Consider the following 27295-nt stretch of genomic DNA (forward strand, 5'->3'; position numbering starts at 1 on the left):
TAAAATCCCAAATGTTCATGTGTACAACACCTACTTTTATGCCGCAACCTACTACCTCCCTCTGAGACCTGAACTGTTTGTCCCACAATCAACAATCTTGCTGTTAGATCTGACATCGTTGAAGTGGTATTCCCCAAAACACTTTGCCTTTAACCCCTTACTTTGCAGAACTCGTTTTTGTTAGCTTGTCCCGGCTAAAAAGTGCTAAGGCTCTCCCCTAAAAACATAGTAAAATTGACCTACACCTAATTAGCACATTTAATTTACTTTTAAGTCCCTAATAAATGTACTACATGTACCATAGAACTGTAAATAAAATGCCAATAGTGGGCAGCACCACATACTGTGCTGCCCACTAAAGAAGCACTGTAAAACATGCCTCATGCCAGCCACTGCAACCTGTAGTGCAGTTTTAAATTGCCATTAAGACCAGGCAAAATAAACCTTTTTCCATGCCAAAACCTTCCAGCCTAATACATATGTCACCCCTAAGGAACGCCTTAAAAACTCATAGGACCGGGCGCATGATAAAAAGAGGGACGTGTGTTTCATTTTTCATGGCCTAACAGTAAATAATACCTAAACTCTTTTTTCAATATGGTAAGGCCCATCTTTCTCAAAGACTAACACTAGGTTACCTTATGACACTTAATAAGTGCGAACTTCTGAGTGAGAGTAGTTAGAGAATTTATATTTTAAGTTGAAAATGCCACTTTTAGAAAGTTGCCGTTTTCCTGCTAGAGTCCTGGGTCACATGACTGAATATGGCTCTGCTGTTGTGAGTTGTACATTACTTACGTCCATACAGTCAGACAAAGGAAGCCTGGGTGAGAGATGAGTGTCTTCCTGGCAGGATAGTCAGGGAGGAGCGGTGCCCTGCCCTAATTACCTCTCAAATGGCCCTGCCTGCAATTACCAAATAGGAACCTGACACCAGGCCTGCCCTTGCCTTTATCACCCTAGACAGTTTGGAGCCTCAACCAGGGGAAGGGGAAGAACTGAACAGAGGCAGTTTTTGGGGTAGGTTAGTGAATTCCCCCATACAAAGGCTGGCATCAAGTATAAAAATGTAACCTTCAGATCCTCTCATGCGATCAGGAAGATTCAGAAGGAGGGCTGCCTTGCTGATTGAATAAAGGATTGGACATGCTAGCCTTGAATCCATGCTACCCACAGAGACTAAGGGTCAGTGTGCTGACCTCCTGTGTGAGCTACAGGAACACAACAAGCTTCCAGAGGCCCTAATGCAACTGCCAAGCTGAACAGCACCAACTAAACATGCCTCTGCCCTGCTTCTGGCCTTTGCTGGAGTGAGCCCTGATCCCCATGACATGCCCCCAGGTCCAAGAACTTTGGCTGCAATTAGTGTGAACCCCTCCTAAAGAAAAGGTGTAGATCGAGAAGTTGTGGGCTCCTTACAACCACAAATGACCTCATCACTTAGAGAATCGACCACCCGCAATGACAGCCAACAAGAAGCTCCAGCTCGACTTGCTCTCTAAGCCAACAGCAACAATCCATAACAACCGGCAAGAGACCCACACTTTTAGGTGCCAGCTCATGACGATCGTCATTGTGAAGCTTCAATGACCAGCTCTTCTCACTACAGCAACTACCGTTCACAATGCTCGACCTGCTTCTCGTACCGATAGCTACCGCAATGCGGTCAACGCAAATGGAACGCTTTGTGCAGACTTTGAGAAGGTAGTTCTTCAGCTGGACTACTGGTCCCTGTATCTGATAGCTGCTTACATGTAGTTAGCATGAACTTGTGACTTTCCCCCAGTCTAGTGTGACAGCATAATCGTGAGTGATGCTATGCGCTTCTTGTCACAATTTCCACCTACATCTTTCAAAACTCTTATCACCCGTTCTACTGATCAAATTTTTGTTGTATGGGGTCATTCTATTCATTACATTTTTCTTTATTTTTCTAAATTGGTTTCAGCTTTTTCTTGTGTAGTATTTTCAGTTTATTTTTGTTTGTGTGTTGCGTAAATACTTTACTCATTGCTTCTAGGTTGAGCCTGGCTCCTTTTAGTCCAAGCTACCAGAAGTTAAGCCCAAGATAATTTAGTGACTTTTGAGGTTCGCTCTGACATGGATTGCATTCATTATTTGAGGGAGGATGCCGCCCCTCTCAACTAATAACCTTATTTCTTATACTCAGATATAAATAACAAACAAATTCCATCGTTTGTAAGAGTACAGTGCCAGCAAATCAATGAGAGTTAGCTTCTGCATATGTTCAATGTAATGTGCTAACAGTACTTTAGCTTGTCCGTATATTAAACTGAAATATAAATATAATTTAACAAAATTCGGCATCACTTGAATGGAAGTACTTTGATAAAATCTATGTTCCCTGAGAAGATTGCACAGTGAAATCATGTCACCTGCACAATTGTAGGGTAGAATAAATGTGTATATTCACTTTAAAGGTAAACTAGAAAAACACTTTTTTTCATTACCTGGAGGGGTAGAGAGGATATCAAGTTAGAGTAACTCCTCCTATGATATAATCACTTGCTCACTTAAATTACTCTAACGGATCAACCGTAGTTGATATGGGTGCACTTTAGTGGGGAGAGATGTGAAGGATCTAAATAGAGTAAATACCTACGTCTTCACCAACAGGTGAGCAAGGAAAAGTCTTCCTTTTTGTTTATTTACCCTCACACACCCTAGTGGTGTCATGCTTCATCATCGGGTCACCCCGACGCCTAAAAGTCGGGGTGGGCTCAACCACAGTATTGGGAGCTCTTGATAGAAGTTGGTGACCTGGGGGGCTGAATAAATTAAAATACCTCAAACAGATCCCCGGTTTCCCTTTATTCTTGGGTCTGTTTGGGTAACTAAAAAAACAAATGTTGGGTCTTATAAGGAATCTTATGGTCCTAAGACCCTAGTGCCAACATGTTTCAGTCCTGTAATGGCCTTATGGGTCCTGGACTTTCATCAGGGCTAGGTTTTGGCCTCCCTAGGGACCAGGATAAAAGGGGTTTCCCTATCCTGTATGCGATGCAAGGGCAGAGTAGCTGCTCCTTGTAATGATGATTGATAATTTACCAATCATGAATTGTACTCCATCTGTAAAGAAAAGACAGACAACAAAGAAAAACAAAGACAAAAGCAACATACATTTTATAGTAATGTCATTGTTTCTCTTCAAGACTTTGTCCCACATTGCGTGCTCTGGAACTAATTAATAAACCACTTGTGCCAATTTGTGTCTATGACATAGTGGTAATCAATTGCTTCCAAACTTGTGCCACTCACGTGCTTATCATCACATAATGCTGTTACGTGACAGATGATTGGTGGGGTGGCAGTGGTACTCAATAAACTAATCTTAATTTATGTCAGTATGTCTATGCTTATACTAGTAACACACTCCATGCCTCACATTCATTCCACATTCGTACCGTGTTTGTGAGAAGAATAGCGGTAATCGTAATCTTGTTGTATTTATCATTATCCCTCCTGATTCTGTGCATTAAAAACAATAAACAATACAAAGATCACAGTCCCTTACCCGATTCTTGAATGGTTTCTGTGTCTCAGGGGACCGTAAAGCATCTAGGGGTAGCTTTGTAGTCAAACCCTAAAATAGTGACCCCAGAAGGTTAAGGGAAATGTAAACAAATATGGTGAGTGGATTATCTCTAACCTCAAAAGGTCGAATCCCTCGTATTCCCCATATAGAGAAACGACGGATAAAAGTTTTGGCGATCGGATTGGAAGTTGCCAGTCTATAACTTACTTCCTCAAAAGTCCTGCCCCGCGTGCACACCTACTTGGCTCCGGTCCCCGGCTTTCGCGTTTGTAAAGCGAAGGGACCGTGTTTTAATACCCGTGAGTTGTCATAGGAACAAATCGGTAGGCCGTCCTGGGCGCGTATCCTCGTACGTAATGACGTTAATTACGTACCCGGAACCATGGGGCTTGTAGTTCCGTATTAGATTTGTTGACACACACGGAGATTTAAGTCTTTTACCACGACCTAAAAGTCTTTGATTGCCATTATGATTTGTAAAAAATGCAATATAAGAGCAATATATGCAGACTGTTATTGACATATTGTTTTGTTGTCGGCGTTTGACGTTGTGAGAATTACGTCATTACGTCTACAAACGTACCGGGAAACAAGGGGGATGTAGTTCCTTGTAACCACAACACTGCGGACGAGTATACATCACCTAGACCATTCTCCCTGACACAAGGCATAAAAATAATAAATGAAATAAATTAAAGGTGAGATAAAATAACGTGTTTTTACAAGGGTGCTATGACACCACAGTTGAAGCCCACATAGTGTGCCTGCTTCTTCGATCGATACTTGAACGCTTATTATTGGGGAATTTTCACACCGCAATGACAGCGAACTTGTTGGTAGAATACCAATAGTGATGCCTATGATTTATTCGTATTCAGCTCGTAGTGAGGAAAAATAGGGGAGTTATTTTCTTGGTATATTCCGCGTGTTATTATTGAAGGGACTTCCTTTTTGTAGGAGATGATAAACCGGAGTCAAAAATATTCTTTATATATATAAAGGGTGTTATGTATATATATATGTATGCCCTTCAACGAAGGGAGGATAAGTTGGGCATAGCATAACGTGTACAAATGCTATTATTAGGAATTTGGACCAATATTCATGTGGCCGCCATATAAGAGTCCCCAAGTTGGATAGACAGTTTTAGGGCGCGTATTTAATAAACAAGGAGCAGAAAGGTGGCCTAGTTGTAAAAAACCTTTTTCCTTCATTTATTTAGTTGGTTCCAGGGTATACAATCATTAAGGCCCCTTTCATGGGTTTTTAATCGATGGACCCAACGTTGTTCGCGCTCTAGGAGTTTGTGTTGGAGGTTGTTTACATGTTTGATCTTTTCTATGATGGTCCACTTTATCTCTGTGTCTTTATGTTTTTTCTCATTATAGTGCGCAGTCAATTTTGTTGCTGTTATTGCACGTCTTATTGTGCTCCTGTGTTCACTAATGCGTAATTTTACTTTTCGGCTTGTCATACCAATATACATTAGATCGCACGGGCACTTGATCATATAGATCACTGCTTCAGAATTACAGTTGGTGTGAGTTCTCTGTTCCCATGGAGAGTGTAATCCCAGATTTATTACTTTGGTGTGTTCTGTGAATGGACATGCTACACATGTGCCACATGGGTAGTGTCCCGTAACCTGAGGTGTACTCCAGAGGGTTGATTGACTGGTGATTTTCGGTGTATATGTGTCAGTATGTACCAGTAAATCTCGTAGACTTGTGTTACTTTTGAATGAGAACATGGGTTTCTCAAATGTTATTGTATTCGATGTCAGGATGGACCATTTTTTGTTTATTATCTTCTTTAGGTCATTAGAAGATGTGTTATATGTTGTAACACATATCAATTGGTCACAGTGTTTCTTTTCATGGGTCTCTAGCAATGCCTCTCTTGGTGTATTGCGGGCTCTCTTATTTGCTTTATCTATGATCTTTCTCGGGTACAATTTTTGTTTAAGTTTGTTAGTGAGGATGGTCGCTTCCTTTTTGTATGTTTCCAGATCAGTACAATTTCTACGAACCCTTAAAAATTGGCCTACCGGTAGATTCTCTCTTAATGAGCGTGGATGTGCGCTATCGAACCTGAGTAGGCTGTTTTTATCCGTAGCTTTGGTAAACAGAGAGTTCTTAAGGGTACCTTCACTTGCTGTGAAGACTACGTCTAGAAAGGATATTCTTTCTTTATTCATAGTCATAGTGAAATGTAGATGGGGATTCAAACTATTGATCCATTTCTTGAATGTTTCCAGACCAGTGGTATCTCCTTCCCAAATCAGAAAGACGTCGTCAATATATCTATACCAACAACGTATGTTGGCAGAGAACGGGTTATGTGTCCATATATGTTGGTCTTCAAAGTGTCCCACATATAGACAGGCCAGGCTCGGGGCGAAAGTACTGCCCATCGAAGTGCCGTGAGTTTGTAGATATATCTGATTTTCAAACTTAAAAAAGTTTTCAGTGAGTGCTAAATGGATAAGGGTGGTGATCCATTCAATTGGCGCTGCCCATGGCCATTCTTCCTTTCTGAGGATCTCTTCAACTACCCTGATGCTCTCAGTCTGAGGGATGTTTGTATATAGCGCCTCAACGTCAAGGCTGACCAGGATGTTCTTATCTGGATTGTATTGTATCCCCTCCAGTCGGTTGAAAAGGTGCTTGGTGTCCTGTACATAAGACTTGATCTTCGTTACAAGAGGTCGTAGGAACCAATCTGTGTACTTTGATAAAGGTTCGAGAATGGACCCTATCCCAGAGACAATTGGTCTTCCTGGCGGTGGTATTTTCCCTTTGTGTATTTTCGGGATTGTGTAAAAAAGAGGTGTTCTTGGATCCTCCTGATTCAAGAAGTCATGTTCCTTCTTTGTGATCCAATCCTTATCTAGTGCATCCGCGGTCAACGTGGAGATCGTTGTTTTGATCCGTTGTGTAGGGTCTCGATTAATCTTTTTGTAGTACTTAGTATCTGCCAGCAGATTCATACATGCAGTTCTGTAGGCACTAGTACTTTGGATAACCGTGGCCCCTCCTTTATCCGCCGGTTTTATTACTAGATCAGTTCTGGACTGAAGGGAGGTTAAGGCTTCTCGTTCCTTCTTGCTCAGATTGTTGAATGTGTTTCTCCTGATTTGTAACAATTCTACCTCTTTCGTTACAGCTTCTTCAAAGGCGAGTACCTCTGGGGGCATCATGTTGGTAGGGGGATAAAAGGTTGATTTGCACCGTAGATCCGTGTGTGTTTCGTCCAGATGTGGGTCCTCTTTGTCCCTGAAGAATGTTTTCAAGCGAATCTTCCGGAAGAAGTCTCCCAACTCACATCGTAAATCGGAATTTGTCCAAATGTGACGTGGGTACAAACCCTAGTCCTTTTTCCAGCACAGTTTCTTCATCTGTAGTAAGAATGACGTCCGTCAAATTTACCACTAGTCTCTCATGCTGCTCGTTCCTGGTTGTTGGTCCCTGGTGTTGCTCCGTGTGTTCATGGTGCTCCGATCTTCTTCCCATTGCACTCTTTTGTTCCCTCTTCTTCCACGTCTGCCTCTCCTGCCGCCCTGTCCTAAAAAACGTTGGTTGTAGTCGGGCTGGTAGTAGGGACCCATAGGGAACTGGGTCGGGCCTTGGAATGGGATTGGTCCAAATGGGGCGGGCCATGGGTACATCTGCTGGTGTCCATATCTCTGGTTGTAGTTGCCTCTCCGTGGTCTTCTGCCCCTGCCTCGCCTGCTCTTATTTGATCCGTCACTAGACCAGTTATCATAGTCAGAATCCGATGATCCCGTCTGTTCACTATATACAGATCCTGAGTCCGAATTTTCTTGACCTTTATAGTCGTCTCGGATGTAAGGATAGACCTTTTCATGACTGAACTTTTTTAGGTCTTTCTGTAGTTTGTTGATTTTACTTTGCATGAGATAATCTTTATGTTCACTTATCTCCTTATTCACTTCAAGTTTTTTCTTATATAGGGATAGTTTTAACTCTGTCGCAAGTGAATCCTCACTTATTTTAATTTTGATCAAAAGAGCATCTGCTAAACGTTTAGCTGTATTGATGATTAAAATGAGCCAATCGCGCGAGCATCTCCACGCAATTAAAGACCATTCTTTTTTAAATTGAGGGTCTTCGAGAAAGATCCTAGGTGCATTGGTGACAAGTAATCCTGTTGGTGTTGTATTGCCTCTTAGGTACTCTGTCATGATGGCTCCATGTAACAAGATTTTCATTTGGTTACGTTTTAATTCCTTCAGCTCATCCCAGTTCTGAGCTTGGGAGAGGTTCTGACTGATGTTCGTGTCCGATAACACGCGGAATATACCAAGAAAATAACTCCCCTATTTTTCCTCACTACGAGCTGAATACGAATAAATCATAGGCATCACTATTGGTATTCTACCAACAAGTTCGCTGTCATTGCGGTGTGAAAATTCCCCAATAATAAGCGTTCAAGTATCGATCGAAGAAGCAGGCACACTATGTGGGCTTCAACTGTGGTGTCATAGCACCCTTGTAAAAACACGTTATTTTATCTCACCTTTAATTTATTTCATTTATTATTTTTATGCCTTGTGTCAGGGAGAATGGTCTAGGTGATGTATACTCGTCCGCAGTGTTGTGGTTACAAGGAACTACATCCCCCTTGTTTCCCGGTACGTTTGTAGACGTAATGACGTAATTCTCACAACGTCAAACGCCGACAACAAAACAATATGTCAATAACAGTCTGCATATATTGCTCTTATATTGCATTTTTTACAAATCATAATGGCAATCAAAGACTTTTAGGTCGTGGTAAAAGACTTAAATCTCCGTGTGTGTCAACAAATCTAATACGGAACTACAAGCCCCATGGTTCCGGGTACGTAATTAACGTCATTACGTACGAGGATACGCGCCCAGGACGGCCTACCGATTTGTTCCTATGACAACTCACGGGTATTAAAACACGGTCCCTTCGCTTTACAAACGCGAAAGCCGGGGACCGGAGCCAAGTAGGTGTGCACGCGGGGCAGGACTTTTGAGGAAGTAAGTTATAGACTGGCAACTTCCAATCCGATCGCCAAAACTTTTATCCGTCGTTTCTCTATATGGGGAATACGAGGGATTCGACCTTTTGAGGTTAGAGATAATCCACTCACCATATTTGTGTACATTTCCCTTAACCTTCTGGGGTCACTATTTTAGGGTTTGACTACAAAGCTACCCCTAGATGCTTTACGGTCCCCTGAGACACAGAAACCATTCAAGAATTGGGTAAGGGACTGTGATCTTTGTATTGTTTATTGTTTTTAATGCACAGAATCAGGAGGGATAATGATAAATACAACAAGATTACGATTACCGCTATTCTTCTCACAAACACGGTACGAATGTGGAATGAATGTGAGGCATGGAGTGTGTTACTAGTATAAGCATAGACATACTGACATAAATTAAGATTAGTTTATTGAGTACCACTGCCACCCCACCAATCATCTGTCACGTAACAGCATTATGTGATAAGCACGTGAGTGGCACAAGTTTGGAAGCAATTGATTACCACTATGTCATAGACACAAATTGGCACAAGTGGTTTATTAATTAGTTCCAGAGCACGCAATGTGGGACAAAGTCTTGAAGAGAAACAATGACATTACTATAAAATGTATGTTGCTTTTGTCTTTGTTTTTCTTTGTTGTCTGTCTTTTCTTTACAGATGGAGTACAATTCATGATTGGTAAATTATCAATCATCATTACAAGGAGCAGCTACTCTGCCCTTGCATCGCATACAGGATAGGGAAACCCCTTTTATCCTGGTCCCTAGGGAGGCCAAAACCTAGCCCTGATGAAAGTCCAGGACCCATAAGGCCATTACAGGACTGAAACATGTTGGCACTAGGGTCTTAGGACCATAAGATTCCTTATAAGACCCAACATTTGTTTTTTTAGTTACCCAAACAGACCCAAGAATAAAGGGAAACCGGGGATCTGTTTGAGGTATTTTAATTTATTCAGCCCCCCAGGTCACCAACTTCTATCAAGAGCTCCCAATACTGTGGTTGAGCCCACCCCGACTTTTAGGCGTCAGGGTGACCCGATGATGAAGCATGACACCACTAGGGTGTGTGAGGGTAAATAAACAAAAAGGAAGACTTTTCCTTGCTCACCTGTTGGTGAAGACGTAGGTATTTACTCTATTTAGATCCTTCACATCTCTCCCCACTAAAGTGCACCCATATCAACTACGGTTGATCCGTTAGAGTAATTTAAGTGAGCAAATAGAATAAATGTGTGACTAGTTGCGATATTAAGAACCACTTACTGGCCTATTTCTGAAGCAAAACAAGTTATAATTTAATCTTTATTCAATTATGTGCTGGCACTGTGGAAAGAACTTCCAAAATGGCTGCCACGGAATCCCTTTTTGTAATACTATTTCTTGCTATTAAGCATTTAAGTTTTATGACACAAGTATTTACACCCGCATTCAGGTTAACAACCTTCTTGGCTTTCTTTGGATTTACCTGTACAAAAAAATAATTCCACTTTTAATCCACATGCTTGAAAAGCTAGTAATCCTCAATTTGACTGGAAAGTTCATGCCTCATAATCAGAATCAATTATGATTTACAGTGAACATTTATATATGGATCACAAAAATCTGATTACACAATGATCCTTGCACTGTGGAAACAGAGTGGGCTACTGTTAGTTCCATACACCGTTCTATAAACTTGTGACCATATGCTTCTCTTTTGCATTTGAGCATAGGAAAACAATTTAGAGATTGCATTTAGAAGGTACAATACCTTAATAACTAATTCGATTGCAAATGTATCTGGGATATAAGTGGGCTGTTTTAGGTAAGGTGACTGATAGTTGTATAAAAATGATTTGTTCATGTAAGCCGCTGGGAAATTTGAACTGAATACCTAGATGTACTATGTAATAGTTGCAAAATAGTGGTTGCAATTTGTGAACAGTATTTTTGCGACCATTAAAGAATTTTAAGAATGGATCGATGTACTAATAGTTAGTTCTTTACAGTTTCGAATCGTGGTGGATCGCAATCTGACCTACCTCATAAATACTGATGAGGTAGTTCACAAATGGAGACTCGCTAAGATTAGATTTTTTTTGTAATTCAGCCTGTTTTCCTGTACGGAACTCCTGCTGCATTAATTTTTTTAACTGTTACAGTTGCAGACCTACTCTTCAAAAACTTTTTTTCGGCTCACAAAGCAAAGGGATCTCCTTCTGTTTGGAAATGCATTACTGCATCCTCTGACTGGATTTTGGTCACAAAACATTCATACAGATGATATAGATTCTGTATTTGGAAGAGATGCCTAATCAGGCCCTTTTCAGATACTGAATTCTTATCCATTCTGAATCCCGTTTTTGGATTGGGAAAAAAGTTATACTCCTAAAAACATTTTAACTGTTGTAAATGCAAAATCGGGGCATTTGCAACCATTAAAATGCTTAGCACAGCTGACCCTACCTACCTTGTGAGACACTGCAGTCTATTTCAAGGAGCAGACTTCATTCATTTGGATCCCACTTTTAGATTTACTATGAAATCCACTGCATTTATGTTGTCTTCTCCAATCCAACAACAGACAGAAGCTAAATATAATTCGTTTAAGGTAATGAGGAACAAAAAACTAAAATGTAGTTAGCGGGAGCAGCTGTTCCGTGCTCTGTCTGAATTCCACTCTTCTCCACCCACTATCCCCAGCCAACTAAAGTGTACATTGACTGTCCCACTATTACATGGTGGCAGAGTACAATGGCCATCATGGCTCAAAAATAAGTTCAGTAAAGAACACACCACAAAAGGAAATGTGTTACATTTTGCACATTTCCATTAGAGACTGCCAAAGCAATATTTCAAAGTCTGTAAGGTATTACTGGTATCCAGTGAAGTAGTTCCCAAACTCTGGGTCATGAGGTAATTTCTGGGGGGGGGGTTGAAAGTCAGAGTAGTAAAGATGACTTTAAATTCTGTGTTAACGAGGCACATTTGCAGGTGAATCAAAGACAGAGTTCAAATTGGTGTTTACTTTTCTTTCTCTAATTGCAAAGTGAGAGGAGTTTTTAAAGTGAATTATGTGACAATGTAGGATGTTGTTTTTGCAACACACAAGCAAATGTAAATATCTGCACGTAAACTGTATGCATTCAGCAGTTAGGAATGCAAAAATGAAACACTTATTGTATTTCTAAAGTGAGCTGTAAACAGAGATTTTAATAGGATCAAAAGAAATGAAGACACTCACTTTGCGATGCACACGTTGTAAATATTCATGGAACACGATTTACACACATTATTATGGGTGTGCGTTTAGAAAGTCTAAATTGGAGCCACAATCCTAGTCAGGGAAAGTCAGTTACACACCATAAATAATCCTGTGCTCACCCTCTGGTAGCTTGACAATGACCAGACAGCCTTAACGTAGGAGGCAATGTATAAGCACAACACACAGTAACGCAATGAAAACACCGCAAAAAATCCAATGGCCAAAAGTCGAGATATGATTTTTTTAAAGAAAGAATGTGAAAATAGCACTTAGAAGCAATAAGCGTCTATGGGGGTTATCTGATTGTGCTGGACTGGAGCAAATTTATGAGTTCAGGCTGATTGTGATGGAGGACGGGCAGGATACAGGAGCTGCGTAGGCCTGCTAAACACAGTACCATGATCCTGGTCGCAACAGCAAGATGTGGGGTGCAGCTGAGCGATGCATCTGCTTCAATGCTGCAGTCCAGCTGATGCGTCAATTTTCTTCATGCAGTGGTGGCAATGCATCGGTTCCGAAGATGATGTGCCGAGACACGTTGTTTGCATAGATGATGCGCTGGATGTCTCCATGCAGTCTAGGGGAACATCAATCTGCAATGAATCAATCAGGGAATTGTAAGCGCGCTACTCACCCGTGAGGGTCTAAAGGCGTGGGGTGGGGGGGTCCGCAGATCTGTTTAGCCCAAGAGCCAGGTCTTGAGGGTCTTCCAGAATGTGTTCAGGGAGGGGGCGCGTCTGATGTCTGCCGGTAGCTCGTTCCAGGTCTTGGCTGCAATGTGAGAGAAGGATCTTCCACCTGCTCTGGCTCTGTGGATGCGCGGGGTTTCGGCCAGTGCGAGGTTGGAAGATCGGAGGTTTCTTTTGGGCATGTGGAAGTTGATTCTGTCTTTGAGGTATTTGGGTCCATTGTTGTGTAGGCATTTGTAAGCCTGAGTGAAGATTTTGAAAGTGACTTTTCTCCACGGGGAACCAGTGGAGACTTCGTAGGTGTTGACTGATGTGTTCGTGTCGGGGGATGCCGAGGACGAGTCTGGCAGCGGTGTTCTGTATTGTCCGGAGTTTGCAGAGTAGGGACTTGAGGCCAGCGTAGAGTGCGTTTCCATAGTCCAGTCTGCTGGTGATGAGTGCGTGAGTGACTGTCTTCCTTGACTCAGGGGGATCCACTTGAAGGTCTTGGAGGATGCAGAGGGTGTTGAAGCAGCTGGAGGTGACGGCGTTGACCTGTCAGTTCATGGTGAGTGATGAGCTGAGTACAATGCCAGGTTCTTGGCGTGGTCTGAGGGGGTAGGTGGGCTTCCGAGGGCGGTCGGTCACCAGGTGCTGTCCCATGCGAAAGGGGTGGTACCAAGGACGAGAAATTATGTCTTTTCGGTGTTGAGTTTCAGGCAGCTGTTGGTCATCCAGACTGCGACGTCTTGCATTCCTTTCTGGAAGGAGTTTGGCAGTGGTGGGGTCTTTGGTGAGGGAGAGGATGAGCTGGGTGTCGGAGTAGGATACGATGTTGAGGCCGTGTTGTCGGACGATGGCTGCGAGTGGGGCCATGTAGATGTTGAAGAGGGTGGGGCTCAGGATTTTGTTGTGGATGAAGTTACTCTTGGTGGCTCTGATCTGGTTGTGGTAGTCCGTCATGGCGTCCTTGTAGGTGGTGTGGGTTTCGGTTGTCTTGGTGTTTCTCCAGTTCTTCTCCAGGCGTCTGCAGGTGAGTCTGGCTTCTTGGAGAGCGATGGTGAATCAGGGAGCTTTCCTGGGGCGTTGAACGTCAGGGTTGCGCAGCGGGGCGAGCTTGTCTGCGCAGTCGGAGATCCAGGTGGGGAGATCTCTGGCTGCGTCGTTTGAGTTTGGTGCCCAGGTGTAGTGGTCTCAGGTGAGGGTGGATTTAAGTTGCTCATCAGTATCCTTGCTCCAGTTCCTTCATGGGGGGCGTGTTTGGGTGCCTTGGGTTTGTTGATGGCGAAGTGTACGCAGTGGTGGTCGGTCCATGGCAGCTGCTTTGTGTGGCTGAATTGGACGCAGTTTCCTGCCACGAAGATGGGGGTCGAGGGTGTGTCCTGCTCTGTGGGTCGGTGTGTTGATGAGTCAGATGCTAGCGAGGTAGTCACGAAGGATAGTGGAGTTGGGGGGAGTTGGGATTGCTGGGGTTGGCGAGGTGGAAGTTCAGGTCTCCAATGAGTATGTAGTTTGTTGAGGCGATGGCGTGGGGTGTGATGAAGTCGGTGATGTTGGTGGCGAAGGGTGTTCGGGGGGTTGGGGGTCTGTAGACGAGGGTTCCTCGGAGTGTGGCTTTAGGGGTGGTCTGGATCTGGAAGTGCAGTGCAGTACCAGCGATGTGTTGCTCTCGATGCGTCCGTTCTTGAAGGCGATACACTGGTTGTGACTGCGTTGCACCCATTCTGCTCCCACCACATGGTGGATGCACTGGTTCTGCTACTCGCAGACTGGCGATGCGTCGATTTAGCTGAATCAGGCACCTGGATCCACTTCCAATGGACCAGGCACAGGAGCAGGTGGTGAGACTTTGATAACCTTGAATCTCAAGCAACACAAGGCAAGCCAAGAAGCCTTTGGAGATCACACAGGGTTCAAGGCAGAGTCTAGCTCTTCCTCTGCAGGGTCAGAGCCAGCAGAAAGAAGGACAACACAGCAGATAAGCAGTTCTTCCAGAGCAGCAGTCCAGCAGAGTAACTAGTCCTTGTAGCAGCACAGCAGTGCTTCTGACGGTTTCTTTACAGGTCCTGAAGTGTCTGATTTGGTGGAGGTCAGAGACCCAGTACTTCTACCCAGTTGTGCCTTTGAAGTGGAGGTGACTTCAGGAGCTTTGAAGTGCACAGAGATCCTCTCTTTCCAGCTCTGGCTCCAGGCGCACTACAAGGGTGTAAGCAACCCTTTGTGTGGGGACAGGACAATGCCTATTCAGGTGTCAGCTCCTCTCTACCATCCTGCCCAGGATGAGCCATTAAGACATACCTAACCTTCCTTTGTGTGTGGCTGTCTAGAGGGAATGCACAAAGTCAAGCTGTCACCCATCCCAGACGGGTATTGAAGACAGGCTGCAGGCTTTAAGAGAGGGGAAATACCTACTTTCTAAAAGTGGGATTCTAAAATAGTCATGTGAAATCCAATTTTACCAGTAAAGTGGATTTGTCATTACCATTCCAAAGATATAAACATGACATAACTACTCCTTTCTAATCAGGAATTACAGCTTAAAAGTGTAATAAGGAATTCCCAATGTTAATCTACGAGAGGAGTAGGCCTCACGGTAGTGAAAAGTGAAGTTGGTGATTTTCACTACTGGAACATGCAAAACATAAAAGTACATGCCCTACCTTTTACTTACAAAGCACCCTGCCATATGGGCTACCTAGGGCCTACTGTTAGGGTGACGTGTAATAAAAGGGGAGTTCAAGGCTTAGCAAACGGCTCCCAATGCCAAGTCGTAATTGCAATAAAACTGCACACATAGGCTCTGCAGTGACTGGCCTGAGACCTGTTTAAAGGGCTACTTGTGTGTGTGTGTGTGGCACAATCTGCAGTAGCATTTAATTTACAGGCCCTGGGCACAGGTAGTTCACTCTAATAGGGACTTACACATAAATTAAATACACCAATTGTGGATATGCCAAATATAATCATGTTTAGGGAAGAAGCACATGCACTTTAGTACTGGTCAGCAGTTGTAAAGTGCTCAGAGTCCTAAGGCCAACAAAAAGAATCAGCAAAAAGAGGAGGTAAGCAGGCAAAGGGTTTGGTGGAAGGCCAACTTAAGGCTGACAGGTCTAACAGTGTGCTTTATAGTGTAAGTTATAAAACTGTCTGTGCGAACTTACCAGCCATGTCAATAAAAATGTGCTGTCTGTAAATGACAATGCGCCACCACACGATGCTTTAGTTACGTAAAAATATCGTCCTGCCTCATATCAATTAAAGGTAGGTGGGTTGGTAACGTTTGCTACTTACTCTAAGAAGTGGGTCGTGGTTCTAAAAAGTTTGGGAACCACTGTTCTATTGCATAGTCAATAAGTAGTTCAACAATTAAAAAAGTTCTCTCATATCAACATCTTGTAGCAAGTAACGCAATTCTGTGTAGTGGTTGATGTCTTCAGAGAGGGAAATAGCATGCATCTGCTATCAAAAATGGTGTCATTTCAGATGGAGAATAACAGCAGGGGGTGCAAGAGTACAGCAGAGCAGAGTTCATTAATTTATCAATGGAAGTGTATTGTAGGTACTGCATATTTAGAAATGACTGAATGTACAAGATTGGCATGAACCATTCCATATCAACCAGTAACAATAAATCCTAATTTCATATTTTTCGAGGAGACAGTTACCTCGAGGATAGTAGCTAGGGAACATTTCTCAGCATGTGGTAACAACCTACTGCAGGAAGGGCGGCACATCCTGGTTGCATATAAAAACTTAATCATAGCACTGTTGGCCTCACTAGGTATTCGCCTTGTACGAAAATACATGCCGGCCGTTCAATTTGGCAATTGAAACATGTCTGCTTCTAGGCAGAAGACATCTCCCTTGGGAGAAGCCCTCTGTTATGCCGAATTTGTGAAGTCTTCAGTCTTTGCTGAAATATACCAATCTTGAACACCTGCACGCATTTAAAGAACGCAGATTATAGTGTTGTGTAAGTGCAAAGACAAAATGGCTGCAGGAAGATGCAGGATAAAACGTTTCGCAATAAGTTATATTTGATTGTATATTAATATTAAAACGAATTCCAATTACTTAATACACAGGAGTATATAGACAACAAACTCATAGCCTCATAAAAATGAAACAGGACTTGTCGAAATATGAATTAAAATAACAGATTTTATATATTGTACAAATAAAAGAAATACAATTTTGATTTTTTTAACCTGGCGTAATTTTTCTATTCTGCATCATACTGCATGCAAATTATTGGACGAGCAGCTAGAATAGCAAAACAATATCCTTCCACCAACAACCTTTTCAATAGGGAAAAATAGTGTGCTCCTGGCCTGATTGAAAAACTCCTATGCACGTGGAAGTTCAGCTTAATATCACACCTGTCTTGGAATGGTAAATCATGAACAAATAAATTACGTACTCGGATGAAACTTGGGACTCCTGAAGATCTGAACATGTGGCTGATCTGGTGCATTTGTAAGAGTGACAGGTCTTGTGTTGTAAACTGAGTGTTCGCAATGAGAACACGGACATTGCCTGGGGAGGTATTGTAGAGCTGCCACTGGGAAGGTTGTACAACCTTCAGTGTTACTAACCATTTCAATGTTTTACAACCCATTTTTCTTGACAATTACTAGTACAAAAATGGATGGAGTAGGACTACAAATGGATTGAACAAGTGCCCCACACATTCCCTTATTTCCTGGGCATGCAAAGAAAGATTTCTCTACTATGAAAAATACTTTCAAGAAAAAAACGAATTCGGAATAATTCCTACCACATTAGGAAAAGCGGGTTGGACAGGGACGTGCCAGTGAAACTCTAACACCTCACCCTCAAGTGAAAATGTGCTATTGTTAATTAGGTCATAAGACTGCTTTGAATATGTAGGGTTAGAAGTAAAATACTTATTATAAAAAATAAGTATTTGACTGGACATTGATTTGTTGACACTGCTGTGCACTTTTGAAGTTACGACTTGTGTTCACTAAGTTGTATTCAAACTTCCCTCCCCTACAAACCCAGGGGGAGCCCTTGACTGCTCATCCACAGCTACCACTGAGAGTCAAGTGCTTGGCCCAGTTTTTCATGATCCATAGTAGGTCGGGCCCCAGGACTTCAGGAGTAAAAAGCCTCAAACACCACAGTTGGGCCTGGCAACCCATTTGTGCCCCGTGGCCATCTGAAAGGAGTTTTGACATAGGTTTGTGTCAGTGATGACACTTCCTGCGAGGTCACCAAGGATAAATGTAATGTAATGTAATGCCAATTACTGTAACAGCCAATGGGGCCAAAAGCCAGGTTACACCATGCCATGCAACATCATCAAGGGTCAAAGGTGTGTGGTCTGAGTCCATTCTCCGACGCCTGCGCTATCAAATCCATTACAGATGTATGTGTGTGCTACATTTAGAAAACGGTTACACAACCTGAATTGCACGTACTTGATTTTGCGAAATGTGTACATTAACTTCGTGCATATACTATAACTTTCTCTGGTGTACAACTGCTTTCGACCACAAAAAAGATTCAGGATTGACCCGAGTCTTAACAATGGATTCTTTTAGCTCGTATCACAACTACTGACATCATAGAGGAAATACGATGAAAATACTAACTTTGGAATTCACGGATGTCACTTTATTCGTGTTGTCAAACACGTAACAGTCACTGGGGTAACAAAAAGACACAGCTTTTAAGACAGTTTGATGGACGATACTAGTATCGAGTGTTTGTTCTGAGTATGACAAAGTAAATCGAAAAAGTAGCTAGTTCTTTCCACATAATGCAATATTTGTACAAACTACGTTTGTGTATATGTGACTCAAATTTACCGAACTCGATTATTTGAGATCAAGAAGATGCTTGTTCAGCTCTTGAGAATAGGCTCAGTGGCGGAATTCTTCAAACAAAAAATAATTGTTTTTTTTAAGCAAATAACATCAAAACGCACCAGCAAAATCTTATCTACAAAACAACTGTACTCCGCGCTTCACATGTTCCTCTGGAGGTATTCAAAATATAAATAACTGATTTACCTGGTGTCAAAATTGAGCAGCAGTGCGGGCATAATGGGTTGAGTGATGTATAAAATGCTCTTCAGTTTGCTTCGTGCATAATTTACACTTTCGTGCCATGGAAACCGCTCTCTACCGACACTGTGAGAAAGCTGTATGGGGAAATGATATTTGCATTTAAAATAATGCGATGGACAAGACACATATAATACAAAACACTTAAAAATCAAGGGCCGTCTTTTTTCAGAAAATTATTTTGCTGTGCATCTACAGAAGCACGTTCCTTTCTCTTGCATGCATACAGGGAAGATTTCCCATCGAACCATAGGGTTTATCGGCAGCAGCCTGAACGTGCCTAAAGTATTTCGAGGATTGAAATTTAGTTAATGCTAAAAAATGGCCAAATATCTACATGACACAACAGCAGCGCTAAAAGGTAGGCTTCTTACCAAGAATCTTTATACAGTATATATTATTAATTTCAAGAATAAATTGGAAATACATAGCGGTAGCAAGAAATTACATTTTTTTTTTGAAACTGTGCCAGATATTATGTGAGGTGCACCCAGAGGACTCAATCGCACGCGGCTCTAAACTGTGTTTGTCTAGGGAATACAAGATCAAGTAGGTACCTTAACAAATACGTGTGCTTCACAGTCTCGCAACCAATCAAAGAAAAGCAGTCAGTCGTCGTTCTGGAGGGGTATTCTAGAGGCCATGTAGCTTTGAGAGGAGCAAAATCCGATGCAAGGGTAATTTCAGTTCCTGACTGCCGCATCGCCTAGGATTCCAAAATGGCAGTGCTCCAAGACGTTAGCAGGTGGGACTGTACTGACACTGACTGCTGAATGGTGTACATTCAAGGCCTTTTTGTGAATGACCATGTGACTCCTTCTGGAACGCAAATAGCACAGGGAGCAGGCAAATTGCTCGTGTTCTCCAACACAAATTCGAAATCACTATTTTGTCTCCTTTTGCCAAGAAAATGGCTAAAAGCAGCAAGAGTCTGGATGTGCATTGAGCCTGAGGACAACAGCTATGTGTTCGCAACCCAATGCTCTGTCAATTCTAAAACATAATTAATGATACACATGTAAGATTCCCTAGATCAAGAATTGACATAAGTCCACCATGGCCAGACTCAAGTCATGAAGTTACCTGCAGTGGTAATGCTCTTTCTGGAGGTTACTCTAACCACAGATTCCTAACCTTTGGAATATCCTCAGGCGCCAGGCTGGATCCTGGAACCTTTACATAATAGTGCTCCCTGGGGCCAGTAGGTGTGCCGTGCAGCTCCACGTCTTCTTTGTTCAATCAAGAAGTGGCAAACGAAGCTGTGTATAAGCACTCCCTTGAGTAATAATGCCAGTTTCTTCCTGGTCTCTGACTGATCTCTAACAGGGCCGGACTAGCCGTAGGGGACAGCGGGCGTTTCCCAGGTGGGCTGACAGGGTGGGGACCGGTTTTGGACCCCTGTGCGGGCCGTTTGTTACCGGGGGCCGGTTTTGCAGCATAGCTGACATTTTGGGCTCCAGCAACAAAAGCAGCAATCTTTCCACTAGCGACCCCCCCGCCCCCCCAGCCTCCTCCCCCCGGGGCCGGCCAAGCTCTTTGCCAGGGCTGGTTTCGGATCCCAGTCCGGCCCTGCTCTCAGACACAGAGCCCAAAAAACAATCAGAGTTCCAGAGTGCAAATCTCTAGCTTGGGACCTTATTAGATGGACAAGGAGACTATTTCACCGAACTGGGAGGCAGAAGCAGTGAGGAATATATCAAGTAAATACCAGAAAGAGCGTTATCAAAGGTAAGTAACTTGTTCTTCTGATGGATTCTTCCAACGACAGACTCCTCACCTTTAGTCTGTTGTATGTGCTCTAACCAAAAAGTCCTGCCGGACCAAAAGGGTGGAATGCCCATCCCGGTGGACCTCGCATTAAGGCAGTAGTGCTTCATGAAGATGCTCAGGGATGCTCACGTCACGGCCTGACAAATGTGGAGGAAAGGCACGTCTGCTGGAAAGAGTCCTCAGGCCTTTTTTTGGGACACAGCCGATGGATGGGATCTCGGCTCCTCTGTCGGGTGGGCGAGAAGTAAAGAACATCAGGAGAGTGATGGATTGTCTAACATGAAAGTGTTACTAGTTTTTGCAAAAATGGCTGCCTCGATCTTCAACACCAGTTTGGAAACTATGTAGTGTAGGGCTGCTGCACAGAGTGAGTCTGAAGATCACTAATGCGATGAGCTGAAGGAACTCAATCTCCAGGGCCCAAAGATACAATTAGCATCTGTGTATCCGCTTAAAGTGAATACACATGAGGAAAGTCAGTGTCAAAACATTTAGAAACCTCATCACAACTGGTTATTTAAAAAAAGTACGGCTGGTCCACCAAACACAAAAGGGACGAAATAGCAAATAAATAACCTTTAATGGTATCCACTACCAGCCCATGCTGGGCCAAAGCCAAAACAATCAATAGGACATCCAACAGTTTGTTTTAACAGGTTTGTGTTGCAGACAACACACCAGGCCACAAATTTGTCCCAGCATCCAGAATGAATCAACTAAGCTGAGGGGTGCCATGCAGCAGGTATAACATCCACAACCTCAGGAGGAAGATCAAACGCAGACGAATACAGAATCCTGCCTTGCTACTGCAAAAGCAGATTCCCCAAAAGTGGAAGCCTCAGAGGACAGCTGTTCATGTCCACAAGTTCTAGGTACCACACCACACACTCCAGACCTAATCCAAACCACTAGGATAACTTGGGGTTGTTCATTCCTGATGCTCTTCAGAACTAGGAGCAGGAGAAGCAAAGGTAAAAAGATTCACAAGAGTCCCATGATCCATCTAACCTGACTGTTTCTATAGAGAGTGCTCTTGGGAACTCCTATACGCAGAATTTTGGCCACTGCACATTCTTGACAGTGGCGAAAAGAACCAGCCAGGGTTAAGCTGAACTCTCCTACTCTGGCACTCAAATATCTGGCCAGGTGGTTCACGGCCAAGGAAATGCCCTGACATCACAGCCAACTTCAGAGATAAAGGGCCTCTATAGAAAGCCCAGTACCCCACACTGTCCTGCTTGTTGCAGTACCACATTGTGGGAGCGTTGTCCATGAGAACCTGTACCAGCCTTCATTTGAAAGATGGTAGGAAGACATTCAGTGGCAGGAACAACCAGTCCCTATTTTCAAGACTGGTACCCTCTCTATGGATCCTTTGGACAAGGGTGCCTACACCTCCTGCAACAAAACGGCCAGGTGCGGCTCTGAAAGTGAAGGGTTGGAAAGGAATGGAAGGGCATTAACCCCATTGAATGATTTGGAGGACACATCCGTTGGATATGATCCTTTGCCACCCCTGAAAAAAGTATTTGATTAGGGCTCCTGGAGGGTGGTCATGTTCAACTAAGGACAAGTAAAAGTGGCTTGGAGGCTGATGTCACAGAGGTGGGGGACTGGGATTATCACTGGCGCAGATGACCTGAACATTGTCTTCCTGAAATCCATCCCTAGCCCTGAAAGGACTAGTTTGACTGTTGCAGGAGGGGCGGTGCCTGGTGTGGTCTGTAGCTCTGGAATATCCTTGTAAGCAACAAAATTGCGAACCTGGCAGGCATCTAAAAGCCTAAAGAACGAGGTATGGCTAGGCTCTCTGATAAGCATTCTAAGGTCTAAAATGCCTTCTCGCCAGTCTTCTGGGACTGCTGGCTAGATGTTGCCAACCATGTACCAAAAGGTGCAAGTATATCTGCTATTGGCCCAAGTTGTGTTTGCAGGGTCACCCCAGATTTATGCCTTCCTTTGCTGAACCCATTTTTGTTGGCTTTGAGGACACAAAAGCAGACAGGCTTAACTTAGAGGCAACGTGTAAAGTCTATATGCAGCACAAAACCACAATAAAGTGAAAACACAACACAACAAAAATCCCACACCAATTTAAAATAAAAGAGTACATTTAAAGCCAATACATTTTTTAAGTTTAAAACAAAAATAGCTCCTAAAAGATCAAAGGGCCAACAGCGGCATCTAGTCGCACAAGACCGGAGCAAAGTCGAAAGTGGATTGGGCCCGGTCTCCGCCTACCTTGGGACTAAGAAGAAATTTTAAAGCAATTGCTAGAAAATAGCTGACAAGGTAAAGTTCAGTGGGGCAAGGCACCCAGCGGTGTTCAAAGAGGAGAAGGAGGCGTCATCGCTGGGGAGTCACTGGATGAGGTCTCTATTAAGACTTCTTAATTTTGACAGTCTCTTTTTTTGGAAGTTGAAAATTTCCAGTGGGACAAATCTGTGGCTGTAGCCAACAAGGTCTCCAGGAGGACGGATACCTCTTCTTGAGGAGGCGCTGAAGGAGTTATGATGTTGCGGAGAAGACCATAGCTGGAACTACGCAAGGTCAGGCTGACAGGCGATGCACCATGGGCTGATCGGCAGGCAGGTAGTTCCCGGTCTCCTCTCTTCTTAGGTATTAGAGCACTTTTGGCATTAGATGTTCTAAGCCTCAAGTTTGGGATATCTAGGCATCTTTATCACCACTTCCAAGGGTCCAGGACTAGAGGGGCACCACTTGGAGGGTCAGGACTCACTCAGGCTAGGTCAAGGTGCATGTTCAAGATGGTTGGAGCCTATTCTGTCCGAGGCTCTGTCCGAGACTCTGATCAGGAGGCCAGCCAACTAGCCCTTGGAGTCACTCAAGAAGTCTTGGTTCAAGCAGGAAAGCAGATCTCCAGCAGCAGGGCAGTCTTCTTGGTGCAGCCGTGACTTCCTCTGAAGTACACAGCAGACTACAGGCAGAAGGACAGTCCTCAGAGTCTTTCTGTCAGTTCAGTAGTTAACTGAAGAGTGCGTCTGAGGGTCATAAATAAATATATATGAATGCTTTGAACTGGAAGAAGCTTCTGGCATTCTCCCCCGCCCCCCCAAAAAAAGAAAAAGTGTCTGGAATTTCACGCTTACCTGCCCTTGTCCCAGTCTGTGTGCAGACACAATAGGCTAATATGAAGTTATTTTTGTTTGAGCTGAGGCAGTGTCCTTGAAGTGCAAGTTGGGCAGTTTACGGCTCAGCCACCCCAGATCCTGCCTTTAATGGCCCATCATGCCATAACCAATTCCCTCTATTGTGTGGCTGTCTGACAGAAATATACAAAGGCCAAGTGCGAACTCCACCTAGTCATATAACACTGGAAAAAGGCTGAAGTTACTAAATGGTTGTGTTCTTTTAAACACTGAAGCTTCAGTCTTGTTAAAGGGACAGGGGCTGCCATGTAGGCAATATTTGTGAATGCAAATGGTTAGGGCACGAGAATGTTAACTTTCTAAAAGTGGCATTTTCAGAATAGTGACTTACAATTGCGCCTCTGTATTCACAGACATTCAGAGGGATTCACAAATGGCTTCACAAGCTCCGTTACTATTAAAGGGGCAGGGATTCTGCAAATTATACCAAATGGCAATTTTGAACTATGATAAATTAATACACTGTTCTCAGCTGAAAAATAAGGTGGCACTGCAGCTACCATGCAAAAATGCATCCGTGATGCCATCTGAGATTGGTACCATGGGCCATAGTCTTTGTCAAAGTTAATGGCAAAAGTAGACTACAAATGGTTGCATATCATCTACATTTGAAAAACCAGCTCTAACCAGGAAAGGATGTTTTCGTGAACAATATGCAACACATTATTTCTTCTTACTAGGACAACATAAGAACACAATGTGAAATACTAGACTCAAACACATAACAAGCAGGGTAATGGCATGAGTCTGGGCAGATCATCTTCAGTGTGATTTCAAAGGCTCTATCTTTGTCTGCCAAATTCATCCATCCTTTCATCAAGCCTGTTACAAATTGGGTTACTGGTGGACTGGGGTCTAAGCCCTGGTCAAGAAAAAACTGTTATTCTAGTCAGGGCAAGGCAAAAGCAAACCCTAAATTAACCTGTGCTCAACTCCCTGGAAGCTTGGCACAAAGCAGTCGGGCTTAATTTAGAGGCAATCTGCAAAGCATTTGTGCAACACTTCAAACAAATAAACTGAAAACACCACAAAAAAACCCCAACAGATAAGTAATATAGATCTGAATTTATAAATAAAACAAGGGGGTGTGGCTTAGCCGCTAGCAAAGATGGCTGCTCTTTGCTGAGCTACGTACGTAGCGGAAAATAATCCCAGCCACCTGAGACAGGTAATGAAAGCCCCTAACATCAGGCACACTTAAAAACCCCAGAAATCGCGAGGAAATGGTGATGGACTGAAGCGTCACTAGAAGAGACAAGGTAAGCAGAGGACATAGAGGCCGAGTCCCGGAGCGCAGACTGGATTTCCAGCGATCCTAGAACCATAACCCAGCCAGATGGTCGCCACCCACCTCGAGTCCCAGGCGGGTCACAGAAGAGAGCCTTGACCATCCACCAGAGGCGACGGCGGAGCCGTGACGGCCTGCGGCCGAAATCCTGTGGCAAGAGATGAGTTGCACTCACCATAGTCCTGAAATACACAACGAGGGCCCACTTCCTCCATCCATTTGAGGTGAGCCGAAACAACAAAACCTGCGGCCTAGGAACCCTGCAGGTGGTGGTGGGCCACGGGTGTAACGAGCCCGGAAAAATGCGGAGGTAGCTGCCGCGGGGCCCGGATACCACGGGGGACTCCTTACTGTAGAGGCTGGGAACAGAAACAAGATTGGAGGGGGTGCAACAGGGCCCATATCGCGACATCCTGCGGAGGCAGGGAGACTCGTGTGCCCGGTTTGTCCCATAGGGCCCAGACTCCCTGAGAGAGAGAGGGCGGAAGCCATTTGAGACGGTGCAATCCTCGTGCACAGACATCGGAGATCCTGTGCCGCGGAATTGAGGAGCTGAGACCGGAGTCTGCCCTCCTCTCCAACGGTGCCCCAGCAGCCGCTCTACGATACAGCAAGGTCGAGATGACCTAAATAAGGGATGAGGCGCTCTGTTCCCTCAGAGAGATAAAGCTGCCGGCCTGAGGCCTATCAAAAGCGGAATGAACAGGTGAGCCAAGTGAGATACATAAAATAATAGACTCAACCCCAAAACAACAACAAGTGCAGAGTCCTAGCGGCGACACGAGAGTGTACTAGAGAGACAAAAGAAGGGATCGTCTCCCCACGTGGAGACCACCACAAGAGCCAGCGTGGTCAGCGATGAGCCACAGCACAGTGAAAAAGAAGCCAATACATCCCCAAGCCTCTAAGAGCACAATGGTTAAACCTAAAGGACAGACTGACACAGTCAAATAAAATGGACAACTATGCAATCCCAAAACCCCAACAGGCTGAGGGAGGTGAGGGAGCAGTAGAATCCTCCCTGGGTGCTATATTGGCTGCCATAACTGATCTGAAAGATACTTTAGAACCGAAAATAGACACAGCCACGGTCAAGGTTAATTTAATCCGAACAGATTTATCAAAACTTGGAGAGAAAGTCACAACTGCCAAAACACAGATCGCTCAGCTCCTATCAATGATAAAGTGTCTAGAGACACAGGTACAAAAATTAATCCACCGAACCACAACAATGGCGATCAAATTCAAAGACCAAGAGGGCAGAGACAGGAGAAATAAAAATCACGTGGTGTGATCCCGGACGGGGCAGAGGGCTCTAGCTTAGAGCTCTTCTTGGAAGACTTTATAGTGAATAAACTACAACCCAAGAGACTGTCAAAGTTCTTCTCCATTGAGAGGGCGCATCGAGCCTCGATCCTGCCACCCAGGCTAGGGCCATCCTCCCCCAGGACAATAACTGCAAAGAAATGTAACTCTCGAGACCTTTGAAATCACCCTCCAAGCAGCCAGAGGCACAGGAGAGATTTAATTCGAAGGGACCCAAATTAGGTTTTTCCCAGACTTCACTTTGCAGGTGCAGCGACAACGCAGGAGCTTTGAAGTGGCAAAGAGAGAACTCCGCAAGAGGAGAGTTAAGTACATGATGCTCTTTTCAGCCAAACTCAGAATTATAGTAGACGGTAAGACTTGGCACTTCAGCGACCCAGATGAGGTTTGGAATGGCTGGATGGGCGGTATCCTGGAAGCCATGCCAGAGAAGAAGGATCAAGACAGGGCTGCTACGACCCAGAATGAGGACAAAAGACTAGAGCACAAACTAACATGCCTGGGCGGAGGGGGTGGGGATGAGGAGGATCCGAATGCAGCAGGGGACACGGCAAGCTGAACATAGAGGGAATCAACCGGGATAAACCGAAGTGAGGCAAACGACCAGACTTTCCTATTATGATTAGATTACGCAGAAAGTAATGGAAGCATACATACTTTGATAACGAGGGATTCTGAAAATTTGAAGTTGGAACAAAGAGTTACACCTACAACATGGACTCAGTGTTAGACACCCCCTATTGTGTGTTGTTATAGTTACGTCTTTGGGCGACAGGCTCTCTGCGGGTTGACGAGTTGGGTATGTGCAACCTATCTAGCAAGGTATCAGGAAGTGGGAAGGAGGGGAATAATTTTGGGTTAGAGATCAACAGTAGTAGAGTTAATATAGCTCAGATTAGCGCTCAGGAAGTTACAATACAAGTCAAGTCAGCAATCAACCGAACATACAAACAAACTTAGGGCAGGGAAGGAGGGCTAAGCAAAAAGGACCTACCCATGGCATCTTCTGAAATCCTACGAGGGTCTATAAAATCTGGTCCGGAATGTCAATAGTCTAAATGGCAGGCTAAAATGAACAATGTTGCTACAATTCATCAAAAAACATACACCTGATGTAGTCCTGATCCAGGAGACCC

The 27295-nt window shown here is 43.9% G+C and overlaps 1 protein-coding gene across 1 annotated transcript in view; it reads right to left on the reverse strand.

The window, feature by feature from the left end:
* The window catches only part of LOC146855885 (uncharacterized), a 295136-nt gene that overhangs the window by 120399 nt on the left and 147442 nt on the right, over positions 1-27295 (reverse strand). Inside the window, exon 5 of the mRNA XM_085653829.1 lies at positions 18552-18682. The gene's annotated coding sequence lies outside the window, so the exon portion shown is untranslated. The remainder of the gene's footprint in view (positions 1-18551; positions 18683-27295) is intronic.

Source organism: Triturus cristatus, chromosome 4_1, assembly GCF_964204655.1.
Source record: "Triturus cristatus chromosome 4_1, aTriCri1.1, whole genome shotgun sequence".
In the NCBI taxonomy this organism is placed as follows: Eukaryota; Metazoa; Chordata; class Amphibia; order Caudata; family Salamandridae; genus Triturus; species Triturus cristatus.